General features: G+C 33.2%; 1 long non-coding RNA gene across 12 annotated transcripts in view; it reads right to left on the bottom strand.

Annotated features, from left to right (window-relative positions):
- LOC111719314 overlaps positions 1 to 23,560 on the bottom strand; it is a 177,348-nt gene that overhangs the window by 129,499 nt on the left and 24,289 nt on the right. For all 12 annotated transcript variants that reach the window (XR_004232418.1, XR_004232426.1, XR_004232417.1 and 9 more), the window contains one exon: positions 2,698 to 2,846. This is a non-coding gene — a long non-coding RNA (uncharacterized LOC111719314). The remainder of the gene's footprint in view (positions 1 to 2,697; positions 2,847 to 23,560) is intronic.

The raw sequence follows: 23,560 nt of genomic DNA, 5'->3' as shown, positions 1-23,560 counted from the left end.
AACATTTTCCATTAAAAAATATTAGAGGAAGAAAAATCAGAGTAATGGCTTTAAGAATCCAATAACTTCTCCAGAGGAGAGGATTAATTACTTGCTATTTTCTTCTGAATATACATGCACATGCTCTTGTACATGCAAACACACACTATATTACATTACACACTACATAATGAAAAAAATTAATTGCTTCACTATTTCTGTTAAAGATTAATTTTGTAGTCATACATTTATATACTGTAAATCATCAGCGAGCATATATTAAGTGTTTACTGTGTGTCAGTCACTGTACTAAGAACTAGGAATACATTTACAAGGAAAGACAAAGACAATCCTAGATCTTAAGGAGCTTATATTCTAATAGAGGCAGCTGCTGGTGTAGTAGAGTTCCTAAACTGAAATCAGAAAGACTTGCGTTCAAATATGACCACTAATACTGATTAGCTGTGTGATCCTGGTTAAAACACACCCTCCATCTGTTTTGATTCTCTCAGCTGTTAAATAGGAAAAATAACAACATCTATATTGCAGGCTGCTTGCAAGGATAAACTGAAGTAATATTTGTTTGAGAGAGAGAGACAGAGAAAGAGACACAGACAAACGGAGACAGAGACCTTTAGCATAGCAAATGGTACATAGTAGTGTAAGGGGATGGGTCGGGTGCAAGACCCCCTTCACAACCAATTAACTAATCAGAGATATCATCAGGTACAAAGAGAAAACATTTATTTAATCCTTTCAGGGAGAGACCCAGTCACACCTGGGAGCCATCCTAACTCCTGCCATGTGCACCTGGAACCTGACCTGTTTCCGGTTTGTCCAGGGTTTAAAAGCTAAAGATTCTAGCCTTCTCATTGGATAAACTAACATGATGTAACCATCCTTGACCAGTGATCACTAATGCTGGCTGCCTCCCACAGGTCATGTCACTTCCTGCAACTTCCTGCATCTCAGGTTCAAAGTTCATTCTTCCAGAGAATAAATGACCTCCCCAAGGTCTCAGTTCTGGAAATGGGGAACATGTGACTCAATACTGAGAAATACTCCATCCAATCAGTCCCATTCAATAGGCATCATATAAATGCTTATACTCTTCCCCACAAGGAGGGAAGACATCACATAAAAGAGAGCTGGATATCTTGAGGGGAAGGGGAGAGAAAGAAGGTACCACTAAGGTCCACAATAGAGAAGTTTAGAGTCAGGAATAGAGCCAGAAGAGGAGTGAAAGAATGAGCATGACTGGTCTGAGCACTTCCTCAAAATGGAGGTTCTAAGAGTAACTCACCACAATTAGAAGCTGCACCAAGAAGACAGGAAGACATTCCAGTGTGAAGAGCCTGCTGGGATATGGTTGAGAACTTGGGAAATTCAGAAGCAGAGCTAAGAGTGAAAGAATAGGATGGAAAGAGTCTTATAGATCATTTTTCCCAACTCCTTTCTTTTATATTTGAAGAAACTGAACCCAGCAAACTGAATGACTTACTCATAGTATCACACAACCAAAAGTGACAAAAGTAGTACTAGAACCTAGGACTCCTAAATTCTAGTAGATTCCCAGTTCATTGCACTTTCTACTATATCATGCTGCCTTTCAAAACAGCTTCCACAATGAGGTGATATGTAATTCCCAGCGGCTTGCTATTCAAGTACTGACCAACCAACAAGCATTTCTTAAGCACCTATTATGTCCTAGGCATCTGGGTCCCCAGTACTTAACACACTATAAGTCAAAGAGCTTATTATCTATTAAGAGAAGAAACATGTATGCATGTAAATACATATAAAATATATATAAGGTAACTAATTTCAGTAGTAGGGAAAAACATTAGCAACTGAGGGAGGAGAAAACACCTCATGTTGGAGCTGAACTTTGAAGGGAACTAAAGATTTTAAGAAGTTTAAGTGAGGAGGGAGTGCATTCCAGGCATATGGAACAAAGGGGAAAAAAAACCCAAAGGGGAATTGGAATGTCATTTATGAAAAAAAACAAAAAGAGTAGTTTAGTTAGAAAATAAAGTGTGAGATCCTGACAAAGAAATGTATTGATGAAAAAGTTGTCCCCTTCCTTTATCTCTTCTCCTCTTCCCCATAATCATGCGGTGGGAGTGAGAGATAACCATGGCCATCTTAGGTGTTTGATTATTATCTGCAAAATATCTATGAGAAACAAACAAACAAACAAACCACACCTAATTATGGGTGGAGTCCCTATGGTGAATTTACTGAAGGTAATGGAAGAGATATTTTTACAGGAATAACCAAATCACTGAGCTCAGAGATCCATTTAAGTATTAGAATAAACTCACTCAATAACTTCTCAAAAAAAGTATAACTGCTTTAAGATTTTAAGTTTCACTTAAAAGTTTTAAACAGTTCTTAATAAAAGTCATTAAAGATACACTGAAGAGTCAGTTTTTTTAATATCCTTTCATCTACACACATATTACCTAGATATTGTACCTAGATAAGAATTTACCCAACTCTTAGAACAGAAAGTTCTATAAATTCACTTGGGAATGCATCATAATATTCAACAATTGCTCTCTCAAAAATTTCTTTCTGATGGGATAGATGTAGCATATGTGATTTCATAATTATGAAAAGCTTTCTGGTGTAGAAATTTTTCTTTTTTTATGCAAGTTAGCAACTTCCTTGAGACTTATAGAGTTGGCTAGATCATTAAGAAGTTAAATGACTTACCTAAACTCATACAGTAGTCTATGTCAGTCAGGACTTGAATTCAGGTCTTTCCTGTATTTGAGGCCAGTTCTCTATCCACTAAGTTACATTTGACTCTTCTTTGTATCTTGCCTAAACTGAATCACACCTTAAGGTTATTTTATCTTGTTCTGTCTCAGGGAAAAGAGAATAAAGTTAGTTAAACTTCACAAAATATTTTGGATATTAAAGATCATTTCTAAGTCTTTTCTCAATCTTCTCTTCTCTAGATTGAACATTTTCATATTTGACTTTCCTGAACTTTGCTGTCCAAATCTTTATTTGTTCCAGTGACTTTTTTTTTCTAATCCCTACTCTGTAGTTGACTTTGTGATGGAGCATAATTAATTGGAATCTAGTCAAGCTATATGTAGAAGAAGAAAGCCCAGGAATGATCATGATCAAGTGTTTGTGTAACATGTATTATTGTTTTACAGCCACAAGACAGTTTGTATAAACATTCCTGCTTTCTGCTGCATGACCACCTCTCAGCTAATTTTATTGGTGCAATTGACTGGATTAGTTTTTGTCTGATTATTGCAATAAAGTCTCTCTGAAGAACTTTGGAGTTGATTTCATGATATAGAAGACATTGGTGCTATACTCGATGAAGTATGCAAGTAAAGAATCAATATTATAGTTTGGCTCTTTCCACATTTTCAAAGCCATATGATTTATTTGTCAGAAGTCCAAAAGATTGCCATTGCTGTGTAGGTGGATAATTTGGTCAGATACTAGAGAATAACTGGCATAATCAGACATTCCTATGATACCAGCTTTTGGAAGATTAATGCTCACAATGTTTTGAGCCAGGGAGTTCTGAGCTACAGTAGCTGCAGCTCTATGAGCAAAGCAGAACTAAAGTAGTTCAAAAAGAAATGAGATGTACAGATTTAGAATCCAACACAAATGTTCACATGACTTATTTGTGCCCAATCTGTGGTAGAGCATTTTGAATTTGTACTGTTGTTATCAGCCACAGTCAGATAGTAACTTGAGTCTAATATAATCATATTATTTTGGTAGGACAACAACCAAGGGCTAAATAAGAAAAGTGACAAAAGACAACCTAGTTTATCATCACAAAAGTATCAATTTGAAAAGGAAAGACCTTTAGAATTTCTGGTCAGAACAGAAAACAATTGCCATTTATACTCCTAAGCCATCAAAATCTAAAGATTGAGCAACAGAGGTTTGGGATGGAGGCTGTTATTGGCCATTTTTAAAAAAGCCAGGATGATTTGGGTTTAAAGACACAACAAAGTATGTCCATTTGAATAATGATGGGAAAAACCTGTTTTTTCAGAGCTATATTTTAAGAAATCATGAATGAAAATTGCACAGGACAAAAAAGTAACTTGCCCCAACTTTTCAAAAAAATAAAAAAAATTAATCCAGCCATTAAACTCCAAAATGTCTTACAAAATATGTGACTAAAAAAATTATATTCTTATGGATAGAATATTAATTTATTTCCTTTTTTAATTAAAACTTTTTAATTTTCAAAAGATATGCATGGATAATTTTTCAACATTAACCCTTGCAAAACTCTGTGTTCCCATTCCCCCCCTTCTCCCCACCCCTCCCCTAGAGAGCAAGTAATCCAATATATGTTAAATATGATTAAAATATATGTTAAATCTAATATATGCATACATATTTATACAATTATCTTGCTGCACAAGAAAAATCAAATCAAAAAGGGGGAAAAAAAAGAAGAAAGAAAATAAAATGCAAGCAAACAAAAATAAAAATAATGTGAATACTATGTTGTGATCCACACTCATTTCCCACAGTTCTCTCTCTGGGTGTAGATGGCTCTCTTCATCACAAGATCATGGGAACTAGTCTGAATCGTCTCATTGTTGAGAAGTGCCACATCCATCAAAATTTCTCATCAGACAATTTTGCTGTTGCTGTGTACAATGATCTCCTGGTTCTTCTCATCTCACTTAGCATCAGTTCATGTAAGTCTCTCCAGGCCTTTCTGAAATCGTCCTGCTGAGCATTTCTTATAGAATAACAATGTTCCATAACAGAATGTTAATTTCTTTAAAGCAGAGACTTGTTTTTCCTTGTCTCTGGTTCCCCAGTGTCCAGTATGTACCTTGAATATAATATGCCTTTAGTAAATGTTTTTGACTTGAATTTCCTCAAATAACCACTAGACAGCATAGAAAGCACTATATTCACATTACTAATGCAGCAATATATTGAGTCCAAAAGGTCAAAGAAGGGAGTAAAAATAAGACTTTATTCCCAATGAGTAGAAGCAATAACTATAAGTTTGAATTTTTCCTAAGAACAGTATTTTTTTTATTTAAATGCAATACCATGGGCATAAATATTTGTAACAATTTCCAAGAAAGAACTGGATGTTTATAGAATCGAAGCTATTGTGTAAAATAGCTGAATTTGACTAGAAGCTAAAAAGGATTTTCTATCTATCTTCAGAAGCTTTCCAATTGCATCATTCCTTTTAAGGGGCATGATTTGTTTAACAGCACTTTAAGAACTTCTTATGTGGAAAGAACTGATTTATGATAGGACTGATTAAAGCAATGGTATCTTAAGCAATAATGATTTAAATTGTAGACTTTCACTTATATAATTATTCTGATTTGATCTCCATTTTCCCCACATTTTTACTCACTAAGTAAAGGAATAGAGTTAGGTGATGTAATTTTGAAAAGTCCCAAGACAAATATAATATTGGAAAGGAATGTATAGACAGATGGAATGATGTGCCCTTTTTTATTATGTGAATGTATTGTATTTTAATGTGCTCTGACAAACTCTCAAACAACTCCCTGGTGAGCTTCTTCCTAGTGTCATTAGGGTTATTTAGTGTTTCAAATCTTGCTCTAATTCCCTCTGGATCAACACTAAGGTAGTGATAACATTACTGATTTAATACAAGGACTAGTTTTTCATTTCTTCAGTCTCTTTTCTAAAGACATTAGAAACATAACAATTGATATAGTCATTAATTCAGTTACTTGAGAACATTTAGGAATACCTAAGAAGACCACTGAAACTGCACCCAATCACATTAGACTTCCCAACATCAACAATTCCAGCCTTTATGATTCTTAATGGTAGACAAATGGTTAATTGTTCACATTGCTGTTGCTGAGGAGACATGCCAAGAGATTACAATCTACGCAGCTAGTACAATTACAATTCAACACATTCAGTGCAATAACTTAAGTAAATGACAAAGTATTCCATATCTCACTACATATGAATGCCAATTGATCTGAAGTTTTAAGAAGTGAAGAAAAAAGTAAAAGCTTAACTTTGAAGTCCAATTCTAGTAGTCTTTTTCAAATTAAATCTTCAAGAATTGTTACTTCTTTTTGTTTATAAAGCCTACCCTCCAGAATAGTTAATGTCTACATTAGGTCCTGATTTTAATTCCTAAATTGTGAATACAAAAGACTATGTAAGAGACATAGCCATTAAAAGTCTGCAAAGGCAATTGAAATGGAAAATTCCAATAGAGCACTATTAGAGTTTTTCTCCATCAAATCAACATTACAGACTTCTTATGCATTTCTTAATTAGACATTGATATTAACTGGACTGTTTGTTGCATGATTTAAATCTAGCTCTTAATCTCAGCTATTCTATGCTGCTGTAGTTTTATGACAGCCAACCAGTAAATGCTTTATGCATTAATCTATCTGAAAAGCCACCTTAATTTTTTTTGTCTTTTTTTTTTTTTTTTTTTTTTTAGAGGAATGAAAGCCCTGAGAAGCAAATGAAAGCTTTTGGGTTCAGCCATTAGTAATTTTCTGCTTAGTATTTGAAAAATTGCTTATTTTAATTGCTTTACAGAAGAAAGGCAGATCAAAGCTAAGATTCTTTCTTTCCAAACTTTGTAATTATTTCTCTCCAATTCTTATTTGAAATGCCTTGAAAGTATTTTCATTGAAATGTAGATTTTTTTTTCTCTCCATTTCAAATATACTTTTACTATCTAACACCTCCCTTCCCTTGCCCTCTATGGCAATAGTACCTGAAACTATGAAACTGAAATCTGGAAGACTATTGCCACCCTGTGTAAGGTATACAAACAAGACAGACTTGGTAGCATAACCATTCTAAAGACAGTAAGTTCAAAGGTCTTGAGAAAAATACTTGATAAAAAATGCTTCACAGAAACAGGAATTATAAGGGATCTAATTTTATTCTTACATAAGGTTCCAGCCCAACAAGTAACTCACACATTGTCTATTTTACATTATTCCCATTTTCATTACATGACAAACTCAGGTATTCTGTCCTAGAAACTTTTTGATGATATTGCAATCTTGTTTTCTTAGACATCCTTTTTCTAGGAAAAAGTACAAACATAGCATAAGAGAGGTTAAAAAAAAAGGAACAAAGCTTTACTTTTGTTATATTTCCAGTCCAAAAATAAATTTTAAGTCATCTCAGCTAAAATCACTTCACATGTTTCCTGTTTGTGTGATTTTTGGTCAAGGAATTTAACCTCTGTGAGCCTTAGTCTTCTCTGAGGATCCAAAAAAGTTAGACAATGATTTTTAAGATCCCTTCTAGTTCTAATTCTATGATTCTATAAAATAAAAAGCAATATGGTTAAATGGATATGGGTGTATCCTTGGAGTCAGGAATTAAATGCTGGTTCTGGCATGTGATGGTCATGGTGTTCTTGTTTGTCCTTTGTTCTCAAAGAGAACCATGATATGAGGGAGATGACACAGGGACATGTGGATGGATTGGATTGAAGAGACACTGTGCAAAGCCACTAGCCTCACTTTTTTCTTCCAGAGTCATCTGAATCAGTGGCAAGACATTTCTAGGGACAACTGCAGATGGCCTTACATGCAGTGGGAGATTTTGCCTTTTTAAGTTTTAGCAGGTCTCATTGTGACTGAGACAATTTCCAATCCGTGCTTACAGCTAGGTAAGAAATTAAACATAGAATGACCTCTTTTACCTAGTTAAAAAAAAATTAATAATCTTGGAGGAGAAGATCCTCAGGGTCTCTGGAGAAACAGAAAAAAAAATGCTATTTACATTCATTTTGAGTCAATCAAGGCTCAAAGAGTGAACAAGTAGGGCTTGCTGTGGGAACTATTGTTAGCCAATCAATGAGAGCCAAAAGTGATTTGGTCTTAAGGTATGATCTTTAAGGTAGAATCAGTGATCAAAGGCACATTCCTTTAGACAGAGCACCCATAAGTAAGGGTATAATATTTTATGTGGACTGAAGAAAGGGGAGAGAAAGAAGAAAAGAAAAAAGGGAAATGGAAGGGAAAGGGAAAAGGAAAAGGAAAGGGAAAAGGGGAGAAAGAAAACAAAAGAAGATATGTTGCTTAACTGGACAGTTCCAAGTTGGGTACCCAATGAGGCAGCTCCTCCTACTACTCACAGACATTATTGTTTGTCCTTTGTTCCTGAAGAAGACCATGACATCAGGGAAATGATGTCATGACATACAAGTGAATTGGATTTAAGTGGGACGGGACTCGGTAATGTCACCAGTCTCACTGTCTCCTCTAGAACCATCTGGATCATAGCAAAATATTGATAGCCCTGTAACCACAAGTTAATCATTTAATTTCTCAATGCCTCAGACAACTTATAAGACTTTATGTTTCAGATGTGTTCCTGGTTTAAATCAGTGGATAGAGTTTGCACACAGAATTTTCAGAATCAACGAAATCACAAATCCTCACCATTTCTTCCCCCTATAGCCAAAAACACTAGAAAAACCTGATACTATTGAGACTAGATCTATATTTAGAGAACCTACATTCCATGAAATTTAAAGTCACTACCTACTGCTTATAAGTAACTAAAAATGGGTCTAAATATGCAAACATTACTAGATTAACAGAATGTTAAATCTGATAGAAACCATAGCAATCATCTATATCATTTTTATGAGGCAATTGGGGTTAATTGACTTGCCTAAAATCACCCACCTAACCTATAAATGTTAAGTGTCTGAGGCTGAATTTGAATTCCAATCCACCTGACTTGAGAGCCAATGCTGTATCCACTATATCATCTAGTTACCCTTGAGTCTAGAAAGTTCAAGTGATGATGTTAAGGTATGAGAAATGAGGGTTGAGATCCCCTGACAGCAAAGGGTCCTCTGGCCGGTGTCAGCAGGCTTTGTTTTTTTTTTGTTTTGTTTTTTTTTAAACATGACCAAACTGTTATTTTGCTATACAAAAAGAATCAGACTCTGAAATATTGTACAATTAGCTTGTGAAGGAAATCAAAAATGCAGGTGGGCAAAAATATAGAGATTGGGAATTCAATGTAATGGTTTTTAGTTATCTCCCAGAGTTCTATCTCTGGGCGTAGCTGGTTCAATTCATTACTGCTCCATTGGAAATGATTTGGTTGATCTCATTGCTGAGGATGGCCAGGGCCATCAGAACTGGTCATCATATAGTATTGTTGTTGAAGTATATAATGATCTCCTGGTCCTGCTTGTTTCACTCGGCATCAGTTTGTGTAAGTCTCTCCAGGCCTTTCTGAAATCATCCTGTTGGTCATTTCTTACAGAACAATAATATTTCATAATATTCATATACCACAATTTATTCAGCCATTCTCCAACTGATGGGCATCCACTCAGTTTCCAGTTTCTAGCCACTACAAAGAGGTCAGCAGGCTTTGTGAAAGAATTCACAAACCCAAATGAATACAGGCAAGGTTTGTGGAAGAAAAAAAAGGGTTTATTACACTGAGCAAACAACTTTCTCAGCAGGCAAAATTCTGTTAGAATTTTTTGCAGAGATGGGTTTACAGGCTTTTGGTTATATTGGATTTTTATGGCCCCAAGCTAGGGAGCAATTTGAAGGACTAATTTTCAACCCAATAGAGGGTGGTGATTATGCCCCAGGCCAAAATCTCCAATTGAATTGTAGGTGCAGATCGCTTGGGGAGTTTTCCCTATAAACAGGTGGTTGGAGCCCCTCCAAGAGGTCTGGGCATCTTTGAGATCTTTAGGACTTCTCCAACCCAGGACCATCCTTCCTCCAACATCAATTTGTTTAAGATTACATAGCTGATTGGTGGCAGAGCTAGAGTGAAAAACAACTTTAAGTCTCAGGGACTTTCCTCCATGGCAAACATTAACTGCTCCAATGTTAGGCAAAATTACAGATGATAACTCATTTGTGATTTAACAGATAATAAGAAGTTTTCTGAAACATGGAGAGGTTTAGATGACTTTTCCAGATTCACATAGAAAGTATCATGGGTGAGATTTGAACACAAGTCTTTGGACTTCACATCCAGCATCAGATCCACAATATCACAATGCCTCTAATCACCAAAAGTTATAGAATGATTGCATAATCATAAGATTGTATAGACCACTGAAGAGAAAAAGGATCACAATGCTGACATTGGATCATATATTTAGAACTAAAGAAGAAATTAGGAACCTATAAGTCTAAATTCTTCATTTTGCTAAGAAAGAAACTAAGACACATGTTGAATAACTTATTTAGATAAGTAATAGCTATGTCTGAACCAGGTTTTGAATCTACATCTGACACCAATTCTGACACTCCTTTCACTGTACCATAAGAGAAACTTGGGAATATATATTTCTATCTACTTTTTCTATTTATGGAAAGGAACCTGAATCTAGCATTAATGGATGTGTGCTGTTTGTGCCACAAATAATGAGAGATACTACACAGTATTGTGGGGGAAATCTTGGTCAGAAGAGTTGTTTTTGAGACCTAGCCATTTAATAGCTATGTTGACTTAACCAAGTCATTTAACTTCTCTGAGTCTCAGGTTTTTAATTTCCAAAATAGCCAAAATCATTTACTTCTAATCTCAGAGGTGTCATAGGGGAGAAAAGTTTAAATTTATATATGTGTGTGTGTGTTTGTGTGTGTGTATGTGTGTGTGTGTATTTATATAAACATGTATCCATACATATATACAAATAATGATGTTTATATATTGTGTCACATATAAGTTTACAATTATATGATATATAATTATATATTAAAATACATTTCTGCATCATATTATATAACATAAATTTCTACATTAAAATATATTTTATATTATGTTGTATGATATATGAAATTATGTATGCATAAATATTTATGTATATATACATATATAGGCTAGCATACTGAAAATATGAACTTCAACTTATAAATATTTTCAAAGAAATTATAAATTTAACATGTTTAATACCATCAGATGAAAACTGATAATATTAAATGCAAAGATAACCCCTTTAAAGAAGAAATTAATTAATTTTACTATTCTTAAATTATAATTTTTCATGACTACTCCTAGATACAAATACAGAAAACTGTCATAAGTAAAACATTATAAAATAAGAAATAGCTATTAATTGATTTTACAAATAAAAATCAAATTGTGGCCAAAGTAATTCTCTACTGGGTCATGCTAGATAAAATAAACTACAGAAAAGAAATATAAATACAAATCAAGCTGGAGAGAATTGGCACAAGGAAGATAGGAATAGAGGAAAGAAAAGAAAGAATTATAAGATGTCTACCACTTATATGAATATTATGGAATATTATTGTTCTGTAAGAAATGACCAACAGGATGATTTCAGAAAGGCCTGGAGAGACTTACACGAACTGATGCTGAGTGAAATGAGCAGGACCAGGAGATCATTATATACTTCAACAACAATACTACATGATGACCAGTTCTGATGGACCTGGCCATCCTCAGCAATGAGATCAACCAAATTATTTCCAATGGAGCAGTAATGAACTGAACCAGCTACGCCCAGAGAAAGAACTCTGGGTGATGACTAAAAACCATTACATTGAATTCCCAATCCTTATATTTATGCCCACCTGCATTTTTGATTTCCTTCACAAGCTAATTGTACAATATTTCAGAGTCTGATTCTTTTTGTACAGCAAAATAACAGTTTGGTCATGTATATTTATTGTGTATCTAATTTATATTTTAATATATTTAACATCTACTGGTCATCCTGCCATCTGGGGGAGGGGGTGGGGGGTAAGAGGTGAAAAATTGGAACAAGAGGTTTGGCAATTGTTAATGCTGTAAAGTTACTCATACATATAACCTGTAAATAAAAGGCTATTAAATTAAAAAAAAAAATAAAGATGTCTACCACTGGATTAAAGAAAGGTCTAGTAAGGTCATCTGAATATATTATCAGCATTTTTGACATTGACTCTCAGTAAATTCTAAATACTTGTGAGGTAATAAAACACAATGTAATCTACCTACCAATATACATGTAAGCACCATTCTACAGAAATTTTATTAACTATTTTTTATTATTATTTTAGACTCCATTTCAGTCCCACAATTGTTTCATGAGACATTGAAATAGATTCTCTAATTTTTTTTTAGTATTTGGAAATTCTAGTGCTCCTTGATTTATACTCACAAAATCTATCTGAGAATATTGATGTTTAAATGTAGTTGTTCACATCACAATGATATTTTGAATGTTTTAAAGTACAATATAATTTTCCAAATCCATCAAGCCTACTACTTCCTCCTGTTCAGTTCATCATCTATAATTATCCAAAATCAATGTCCTGCTGATCTAATTCAATGAATTACATATCACAAACTTAGCAAAAGGCATTCTTAATTTTTTTTTCTTTATGAATTGTTAGATTACTCTTTTGAATAGTAATAAATAGTAAATAAAGATCCTGGAGATCTAGGACTTGATCAGTCAACACAGTGTCATCCACAAACAGGAACAGCAAGAGGGTTTCATTACCTATAAAGAATACTAGAGTCTAAATTTATCAGTTCTGTTTTCATTAATGATAAGAATACATCACTATAGAAATATTGGCAAACCTGTTTCATTTTCCATATAGCTGTTCTCCTATTTCTAGTTTCATCTATAAAGATTCTTAGCTTTGATGAATCTCATATGATACAGACTTATTTTTACCTCCCTATCTTTTTCTATTCTGTAAGCCAATATGGCTTAAAACTTTGGTGTTTCTCCTCTATAATGTTTTGCAAATTAAAGTTATCCTTTATTTCTAAACCTCTCTACTCAGTAAAGATAGCAAGTATTTATTGACTATAATGGTTTCTAGGCTATTTTGGCCTCTTTGTGGTATTGAATATTTCAAATAACATAATTGTTAAATTAAAAAATGGTTGCAATCGTTGTCAAAGTCTTTACTTCTATACATTTCTCATTTTTACAGCCTTATTGTACAGATTGAAATTGTGGTACTTTTCATTCTGTGTTTTCTTCTCATTTCTATTTTTTCTATGGTGTTTGGCTTGACCTTTGATCAATGTACTCAAAAGTCTTGCGATATACAGACAAACAATGCAGAAATCATTCTCACATTAGTAACTAGTATTTACCTATTTATAAAATTATTTTTATTTTGTGTTCTTTAGTGAAGAGTTGCAATTTGGGCTAAGCTATTTAAAATCTTTAAATATTAAGTCATTAAAGTGCTGCACTTGATTTGCTAGCAAATTTGAAAAACTCAATAGTGGTCACCGGATCAATTTATATCCCAATTCTAAAGAACAATGCCAAGAAATGTTCAAATTATCAAAATATTGTGCTCTTTTCACACATCAAGAAGATTATACTTAATATTCTGCAATCTAGGCTTCAGCAATATATGAACCAAGAATTACCAGAAATGCAAGCTGCTTTTTGAAAATTCAGGCAGAGAAACTTGAGACCAAATTGCCAGCACTCATTGGATTATGGAGAAAGTAATGGAGTTCAAGGAAAACAAAATCTACTTATGCTTTATTGGCTACACTAAAGCCTTAGGCTGGGTAGATCACAGCAAAATGTGGCAAGTTCTCAAAGAGTTGGGAATACCACATCATCTTGCTTGTCTCCAGAGAAACTTGTACACAGGTCAAAAGGAAATAGAACTGAACATTTGGTCTAAGATTGGGAAAGGGATATGACAATACTTTATATTGTCATCTTATTTATTTAACCCATGTCCACAGTATATCATGGGAAAGGTCAGGCCGACAAATAAAAAGCTGAAATTAAGGTGACTGGGAGAAGTATCTACAATCTCAGATATGCAGATAGTATGGCAAAAAAATGAAAAAGAATTAAGAAGCCTTTTGATGAGGTGAAAGAGAAGAGTGTAAAAGCTGGCTTGAAGCTAACATAAAAAATATGGCACCTGGCCCCATCACTTCCTGACAAACAGAAAAGAAATGGAAAGAGTGTCAAATTTTACATTCTTGGACTCAAAGATCACTGCAGATGGTGACTACAGTCATGAAATCAAAAGACAAGTACTCTTTAAAGGACAATGATGGCAAATTTTCAAATAGACACAAATGGACAGCATACTAAAAAACAGAAACATGATTTTCCCAAAACAAACAAACAAACAAACAAACTTCATATAGTCAGAGCTTTGGTTTTTCCAGTAATAATGTATGATTGGGAAAGTGTGGACTAGAAAGAAAGCTGAATGCTATAGAATTGATGCTTTTGAATTTTGGTGCTGGAGATTTTTGAGAGTCTGTTGAACAGCAAGATCAAATCAGTCAATACTTAAAAAAATTAAAAATCAGCTATTCATTGAAAGAATGAAATGCTAAAGCTAAAGTGTAAATACTTTGACCAAATAATGAGAAGACAGCACTCATTGGAAAAGACTGATTTGGGGAGAAATTAAAGTCAAAAGGAGAAAGGGACAGCAGAGGATGAGAGGAGTAGATAGTATCATGGAAGCAATAAATACAATCTTGGACAAGCTGTGGGAGACACTAGAGGATGGAAGGCTTGACATAGGATGGGTTCAGAAAGAGTTAGACATGACTCAATAACAACATGCCTATTATGTTCCTATTCTCTTCTTGTAGAATATATTCATACTGGGCATTTGGCTTCTAAGTAGTCTATAGACCTTTAGTTTCTTTCATTTCTCAATCCCAAACAATATTTTTCAAAAAAAAATTGAAGATTTTCACTGAAATTTCCAAAAATTAAATAATTTATTGGTTTGTTGGTTTCATTTGGAGGTTTTAATAAAGTTATTTGCCAAATTTCTTGACTTCTTTATCCTCTGCAACAGTTGCTGGTTCACAAACTACAATGATTTTCATGGTAGCCTTTTTAGTTGTTCCTCATTAGAACAAGATGAACTGATAAAATGTTCCCTTTGAGATTGCTTCCAAATGATCATGTTTGTGTTTGTGTATATATGTGTGTGGATGTGTATCTTGTATATGTAGTTGTTCATAGTTATTTGAATGTAGTATTTTCCACTAGAACATGAATATCTTGGTGACAGGAAACATTTTTACTTTCTACCTGTGCTTTCTACAGTACCTGGCACATATTAAATGCTTAATAAATCCACTAAATATTATTGTTTATTGCTTTGGAGAAAATGATGCAACTAAATCTGGCAATCCCTTTATTTCTCTTTTCATAGAGATTCCATAAGTTATCCTCCTATAAAACTACAACTTCACTCTCACTATATATATATATATATATATATATATATATATATATATATATATATGTATATACATATATATGTATATACACATGTGTATATATGTATTTGGTTTCATGGTTTGCCATGACAAAAGAATGCCTCATCTAGTAATGAACCTACTGATGCTGAGCCTCTATCTCAAATTAGGGTGGTCCTTGGACAATAGAGTCATTGTATTCTTAGTATCAAACTCAAGTTTTTCATTTTTAAAAGAACTTGAAAGAATTTGTCCTTAGCCAGCATTTTCTTTGAAAATTCAGAGTCAATTTCTCACCTCAATTAGAAATACATTAGGAGATATATTCATGGTACTTACTTTTAAATATAATTTAATATAGATTTTTGTTCAATGATCAAAAATAATGAAAAGTGATTTGGGTTTTTAAAAGTTTGTGCTGCTTATATAAAAAATTAATATATATATATACATTATATATCTATATATATGACATGCCAATATAATTTTAGGTAATAGAGTAAAAACAGATAATTTATCACTTTTCAATATGATTAGAAAATATTGCCTCAGTAGTATTCATTAAGTAGAACAACACGACCAGTTCTAAAGTGAAATATTTTTAAAATACCTTGTAAACCTTAAAGTGTTATATAAATGTAAGTTCTCATTATTGTTACCACAATTTAAGATTATTATTATCTTTAAAATCTTCTGGTTCTATAATAATCTTGATTTCTGCTACGATCCCTTCTTTCATTTTCTTCCTTCCTTTCTTTTTCAGTCTCCCTAAACCAGCCAGACTGAAAGTGCAGTGGCCATTCATGGCCTAATCCCATTGGTTATCAATACTAAGGCTTTCACCTGCTCCAAATTCGTGACTGGGCCCTTTAGGCAGCCTGATATCTTTCTGCCTGACACTCCCATTGACTCACCATAGTGGTGCCAGACCCAGTATGGCTGTCCATATGTCCAATATGTTTTGCCCACTGCAGTCCAGTATGCTCAAGCTCAGATAATCCATCATGATGGTTTAGATATGAGGCATAATTCCCAGTACCTATTACTTTTCACAGAAATGGATGAGCAAAGAATCTCCAATGATTTGACAAAGGTCTTTTTGTTGCTTATGCTGTTTCATATTCTTTTCTAACTAATCCAATCACTGCAGTCAATCCTTATATAAAGCATACAAAAATATTTTCTGTTATTTTTATATCTCACTGGCATAAACTCAAAACTTTCAAATGAAATTATAATTTTCAAGTGAGAAAATGCTTTTAGCATACTGTTAAAAATCACAAAAAAGATTTCACTGCCTTTAAAAATATTCAAAACATACAAAAACAGACATTTTGTTTATATTTTGCAGAAACACAACCTCCATAAAAAACTAAATATTAAGTTGGCGATTGGTTGTCTTTTAATCTCACTCATATCACTCATTAAATGAATAAAGGTTCAAAATAGAGCCTTAATTTACTTAGAAAGTACTTGTTAAGGAAGTACTCTTTCAGTAAGAAACATGTAATTGACAAATGGATTTAGAGCACAACATATTGGATTTGTCCATGCATTTTCTTATTGTAAATGAAACATTTTAACCATGAATTTTCTCTCAAAATCCTTATGAAATCCTAATGAAAGATACAAAATGGGAAGAGATACTTGTCAGTAAGACTAAATGTACATGCATCTTGAAACAAATAGAAAGAATGGGGAGAAACAGCAAAAAATGAGTACAAATTTGGAAAACAACCTGTAACCCAATATAAAGACTATCAGCCTATGAATTTTGTTTAAATCTATCGAGGTATCTATGGAATTCATCCCTGTCCCTAGACAGTTCTTTTTAGTTCTTCACTAAAAACCCTGGACTAACTCTGAGTTTGATTACAATAGATCACCTTTTTGACTTCTTATTGATGATCAAGGACTGTTACAAATTTTAGGTAAGCTTCCATTACTATCCAGACCATGACAAGGAGTAGAACCTCATCTTATAATCTGGATCCTTTTCTGTTTCAACATCCTCTCTGTACAGCTATCCTCTCTCCACATATTTTCTTTCCTTTGATATTAAAGATACATAGTTTGGTTTCTTTGGGAGGTTTTTTAGTCTAAACTTGTGATTATATGTATGTGGGAAATTTCACTGATCTCTGACTTTTTAGTAACTTTGATTCTCCAGAGAATTTCGGGGGACACTAAGCAATTGTGACTTTCCCCAAGTCCAACATTAGTATGTATCAGCACTGCACTTTGAACCCAGATCTTGAATGGGTACTACTGATCTTCTGGGTACTACACCAAAGATGTTAAACTCAAACAGAAATGGTAAACACCAATCCATATATAAGGATTCAATAGGCAGCATATTAACTTAGAAAAGCAGATATTAATATTATCTATCTTCTATTGTATTTTTATTTTGTTAAATATTTCCCAATTATGTGGACAAATACCTCTCTATTATACAGTGCTGTTTCTATTTCGATAAAAGTTGCTTTTTTAGTTTTAGTATCTTTTTTTATCATTTTTCTTGGGATACTTTTGTGAATAAACAATAAATGTTCAAATAAACTAGTTGGGGGCAGCTAGATGATGCAGTGGATAAAGTACTGGCCTTGAAGTCAGGAGGACTTAAGATCAACTCTAGCCTCAAACTCTTAACACTTATTAGCTGTATGACTATATATATATATATATATATATATATATATATATATATCTCACAAAGTCTAAATTCTCTCTCTCTCTCTCTCTCTCACACACACACACACACACACACACACTCAAAATCAAATCCACTAGTTATAAACTGGTGTTTGAGTTAGAGAACTTTAGGAGAAATATACATAAATATAAAGTGAGTGTGATGTGGTTCTACTTGTCATAGATGAACTGGGGAAAATGTTTCTAGTATCAAGTTTTTGTTCATCTTTTGTCAGGCCAAATTAGTAAGTAATATTAATTAGTTAATATATTTGGCAATACAGGAATTTGTTGTGATTGACTATCCATTTTTGTTACAAAGATTTTGTTTTTCTTTTCTTTTATTTTTTTTAATGGTAGAAGGGAGGAAGAAAAAGGAAATCTATTTTTGTTTATTTAAAAATAAAATTTAATTTTAAAAAACCAACCAAAAATTCTGAGGCTATTGGGTTAATTATAAGGAACTGAGTTGCAAAGCAAATTTTAATTCTGCTAATTTTCTAAAGCTTAAAAAAATGGTAATTGAAATGACATGTGCATATAAATTTTATTTTCTTTTTCCTCAGCTTGGTTTATTGTTTCTTCTTGCATTGTGATTAATCACACATTTTTCCTATTTATAATATTTGTATTACACAAGAAATCAGGGAATTAATTTCTCTCTCTCTCTTTCTTTATCTCTTTCTCTCTTTCTCTCAAGCACACAAACACACACATACTAAAATAAAGATGGATTTCTGATCTCTAAATCAATCACTTTTAAAAGGCATCTTCTTATTTTGATGTTAGCTAAAATATCTACTTTCACTGAATTCAATAAATTATAATCATCAAAAGAAAGTAATGTAACTCAAAAATTCTAAATATATATTTTATAATGGGAAGTCCATACTTAAATGAACTATTCATATTTTCTGCATATTAACCTGTTGCACTAGCATTTTCAAGAAAGCAAATTTTTTAGAACCCAAACTGATACTGTCTTTTAAAAGAAAGATAGAAAGAAATACAGCAAAAAAAAATCTTTTTGATTTTTAAATTAATATAATTTTTAAAACTATAATATTGATTTTTGAAAAAAATAATTCTAGTCTGTACATTGTATTAAGTGGCAGTAACTAAAGTGAAATGAGCATTGAGATAGGAGTGAGAAAGACTGAGTTCAACTCTTGCTTATGATATATACTGTTGCCTAATCCTGGGCAAGCTTCAGCTCTCTAAATAACTCTTTAAGATATTAAGTTGAAGAGAAGATCCTGGTTTGCAGTGGTAAAAGAAGATTACTCATCAGAGAGTTGGCTATACCAGTGAAATCGCAGGTCCAGTTCCTTTTCCCAAAACTAATACATAATTGATTAATTAGTCAATATGATTTAGTCAGTAAACAAGCTTTTATTAAATATGCTTACTATATGACAGGCTCTCTGTTAAGCATTTTGGATCCAAAGACAGGCCAGCTAAGTGGTACAGTGGATAGAGTACTGGGTCTAAAGTAAGAAAGACTCAAGTTCTAATCCAGCCTCACACACTTGTCTCAGTTCCTTATCTATAAAATGAGCTGGAAGAAGAAATGGCATATTATTCCAGCATATTAACAAAAAACTCCACCTCACAAAGAATCAGATACAACTGAAAAACAACTAAAGAAAAGCCAAAAAAAAAAAGGAGAAAGGTCTTATTCAAAGATTCAATACTCAAATACTTCAAAATTGCATGGAGAAAATTACAAGAGAGCTGAACTTGGAGTTAGGAAAATCCTGGGCTCAAATTTTGCCTCCCAGACTTATGGTTTGCTTACTAACAGCTACTTCCATAAATATACATATATATCAAATGTTTATATATGTGTTCATGTATGTATGCACATACATATGTGTATACACACATATGTAAGCTATTATTAGCACAACTTTTAGAAAACAGTTTTAAAACTTGCTATAACCAAAAATTGCATTACTTTTTTTGTCAATTTTGTGATAATGAATGAATGAAAGAAAAAAAGTGTTTTAAGTGCATATTCTATACAGGGCATTATGATAAGCATTGAAGATATTTTTTTTTTTAAAAAGCACTGTGGTCCTTACCCTCAAAGGACTTATGGTCTAATCAGAGGAGATAACATATTATCAAAGGTCTATGGATGATGGGCCTAAAATCTATCACCAAGCCTATTCTCAGAGGCTTTACTGATAAGTAGAAACCACCAGAACTCACACATAGCCATTGAGAGCCCAGGGCTGCCACTATATCATGATGAATCTATAGAGTAGAACTAAAAAACTTAAATAAATTAAAATAAAAAAATAAACATTTTAGCATGCAGTTGGATAGTCAACCTTTTGGGTTAGTAGATCATATTATCTTCTCAGTTTCAATATAATACATGGAATTTTGAGGAAATTTCTTCAAGTCATATCATCACAGAGGACTGATAATATGGGGTGAACAAGAATTTTCCATTTTGCTTCAGATTCATAAGAACTGGCAATGAAATCAGAATTTAATTCAAATGTAGTAGGAAGGACATGATTCTCCTTTGGCCCTTTTTATACTCTTCCCTGTTAGAATGAGGATCATTATTATGAACTCTCACACTTGAGAGGGGCAGTGAGACCTATCTCCCACATTTATGATGTGTCTGTAATCTTGTGAGGCTTGTGTTTCTTTTGTTTCATTTATGTTTATTCTAATCTTAGGTGGCTGTGTATCTGGAATGGACAAGGTTACAATCTTGTAAGCTTCAAAAGTCAAAAAAAAAAAAAAAAGAAAAGAAAATAGAGATTTTCAACTGCTATTTAGTAGGGGAGATCTCAGGAGCCTATTGTAGCACTGAATCCAGAGAACAGCTAATCCTGAGGAGAAATATGACTGATCCAAATGAACCGTGGAGCAAGTTGAAAGCAGAAAATGCCTTGCAAAGAGCCAACCTAGCTAAGCCACACCTAGAAAATAATTGTATAGAGAATTTCACAAGGGATAAGATTCTTCTTGCTTAAGTGACAGTGAATCATCCTTTGTTTGTTATAAGTGACCATGGGATGTATGAATTCAATTGTAAATAACCCTGTGTTATTTGGCATACTTAAATGAGAATATGGCAACTTAAAATGAGAACCCCAAACCCTCAGATTTACATTTAGTTACCTATCAGGTCCCAACCCACTAGACCTAAAATAGCTCTTCCTTCTTTCCTTGTTTTTGAGGAGTTGGGAAAATGAACCCTGACAGAGGGGGACATACAAATACATACCAAACACAAGTGAAAGATAGACAAAGAGCTGGACCAGGAATTGAGAAAAACAGATAAAGTTGCATCACATCTGAGAAAGTACACATAATTTCCCTAATTCCAAACTCCTCAAGAATGCAAAATCCAAACTATTTAACAATACTATTTTTTCAGGTGTTGCCATATGGGTTTACATTAAGGAAAGTGATAACCCAAAGGGCAAAAGAAAGAAAAATGAGAGCCACAAGTAGACTTTAACAGTTATCAACAATACCTTGTCTGTTAAGAAACAATGTTAAAAGCAGTGGTGTCAAACTCCATCAGAAGCTAGGGTCACTAAACTGTATATAAAGATCCCTGAGAGCTACATATTGACTTAGAAAACCATATAGTAACATTACGTATGTTACATTGTAGTACTATTTATTTTATTAAATATTTCCCAATTACATTTTAATCTGGCTTCAGTACATATGAAGTGATTGGGCAAGACCTATGTGTGTATGACTCTACTACAAAATATATATATAATCTAGGAAAAACATTATCACTATTCTTAGAAGTAAAAACTTCCCAATTTGGTAAAACCAACCAGTGCTTGTTCTCAATTGCTTCAAATGGCAAGAGTCACCTATTCCTAAAATCCAAAAAGGTCTATGCTTATGTATAGCTTTTAAAAGTGGTTAGAAAATGCTTATTTATTGGGAAAACAAGTAGACCACATATTTTGAGAAAATGAGAGATAACTGATCCATAGCCCGAATAGTATGTGAGTACCATTGATCCAGAGAGGAAGTTATCTAATTAATTAGGAACATACTCTACAGGTTTAATTTTTAAAATGGATAAGAATTTCAAGAGATAGTTTACAAATAATTTTGAGTATCTCACCTTCAAGATTCCCTAAAAACCTTTTTTAAATTAAATTTAACAATGTCTTTCAAGTGTATGAATCGATAAGTATATATCCTGCTACTCAAATCAACTGTATAATTATTATAATATATGTAATTACTACATAGTATTATTAACATATCTTAAAACTCTGGAATCTCCATTTGTTCCTAAGATGTTTAGCTTGTTAGAACACCATTCATTTTTTGCTTTTCAAAAAAAAAATTTATTCTAAACTTTTTTTTAACATGCTTTATCATTTTTTTAAGTTTAAGGATAGTTAAAGGGGGATTTCTCATACAAATGTTATTGAAAATGTATTATAGCTTTACACCTTATTACAGACCTTTGTCTAACCTCAGTCATAGCATAGTTTTATGCTGGTAGTGGGCAAAGATTGAAAAATGATGTGTGTATCAGTGTACAAACCTGAATGCTCTTGGGATAGGATTTCTTGTGGAAACTGGCAGCTATTTTTGTTCTTCCTCAACCTTTTAACATACAGCCAGGTCTTTCTGTTTAACTACACCTGCTGTGGTTGTGACTATAGTGTACTAAATTTATGTTCAGACAACTCCCATTGAAGTGCCTCAGTGGCACAAAGTCAGTGGGAGTTGTGTGTATATAAGCAGGGGCTGAACTTGGCCCGCTGAGTGTAATAACATATCTGCCTTGGGAGATTATGGGTATAATATGGGAGACAGGTAATGGATAGGGCAGTCTGTGTACAAATTTCAAATGACTAACTATGCCCTTTTATTCAGGCCTATTTCTATCACAATACACACACACACACACACACACACACACACACACAAAACACATTTCACTATTATATTGCCACTTAACCGTCTCTAACAAAATAGTTCCTCCCATGTCTAGCAGTAGGCATTTCCTTGGAAGTCTTCTATTAAAAATATACAAAGAAAAAATATAGATATGGTTGAACTTATTTCCTCAGTTGGGGTGGAGGTGGGGATTTCAAATAATTTTCTAGACAAAAATAGAGGCAAAACTAACAAAATTACATTTAATAGAGTAAAAGATATATAGTCAATGAAATTAGGAAAATTCAAAAGATTACATCTGATAATTAATATTTACAACAGAACTTTTTATCCTGTTCTCAACCCAAGCCAAAAGAGCTTTATACTAAACTACAAACTAGACCTGCATTATCAACTCTCGATTAACAGTGCTAATGGAGATGACCAGATATGACCATTATTCCAATGGAAAGATCATCAAAAAGTAGTATATATTTTCTTTATATTTGAATTCTTGTGTTCTCAATGGTGTGAGAATTCAGAGCATTTGAACAATAAACATAAATAACATTGTCAAATTGTGACTCAGCAAAGCTAGACTGTTTTCTATTAACCTATTTTCCCTCTTTTCCAGAATTAAGATCCAAGAAACAAGCTGTGCCTTCATCTTGGCATGCCAACAATCCTTAGCGCTCACTTTCTTGGTGATCTCAACAGCAAAATTCCATAATTGTTTCACGGTTATTGTATTTTTTTGACCAGCATAAGG

This window comes from Sarcophilus harrisii, chromosome 2 (genome assembly GCF_902635505.1).
Source record: "Sarcophilus harrisii chromosome 2, mSarHar1.11, whole genome shotgun sequence".
Taxonomy (NCBI): Eukaryota; Metazoa; Chordata; class Mammalia; order Dasyuromorphia; family Dasyuridae; genus Sarcophilus; species Sarcophilus harrisii.
Note: the sequence above shows the minus strand (reverse complement) of the source record. Positions and strands in the feature narration are given on the sequence as shown.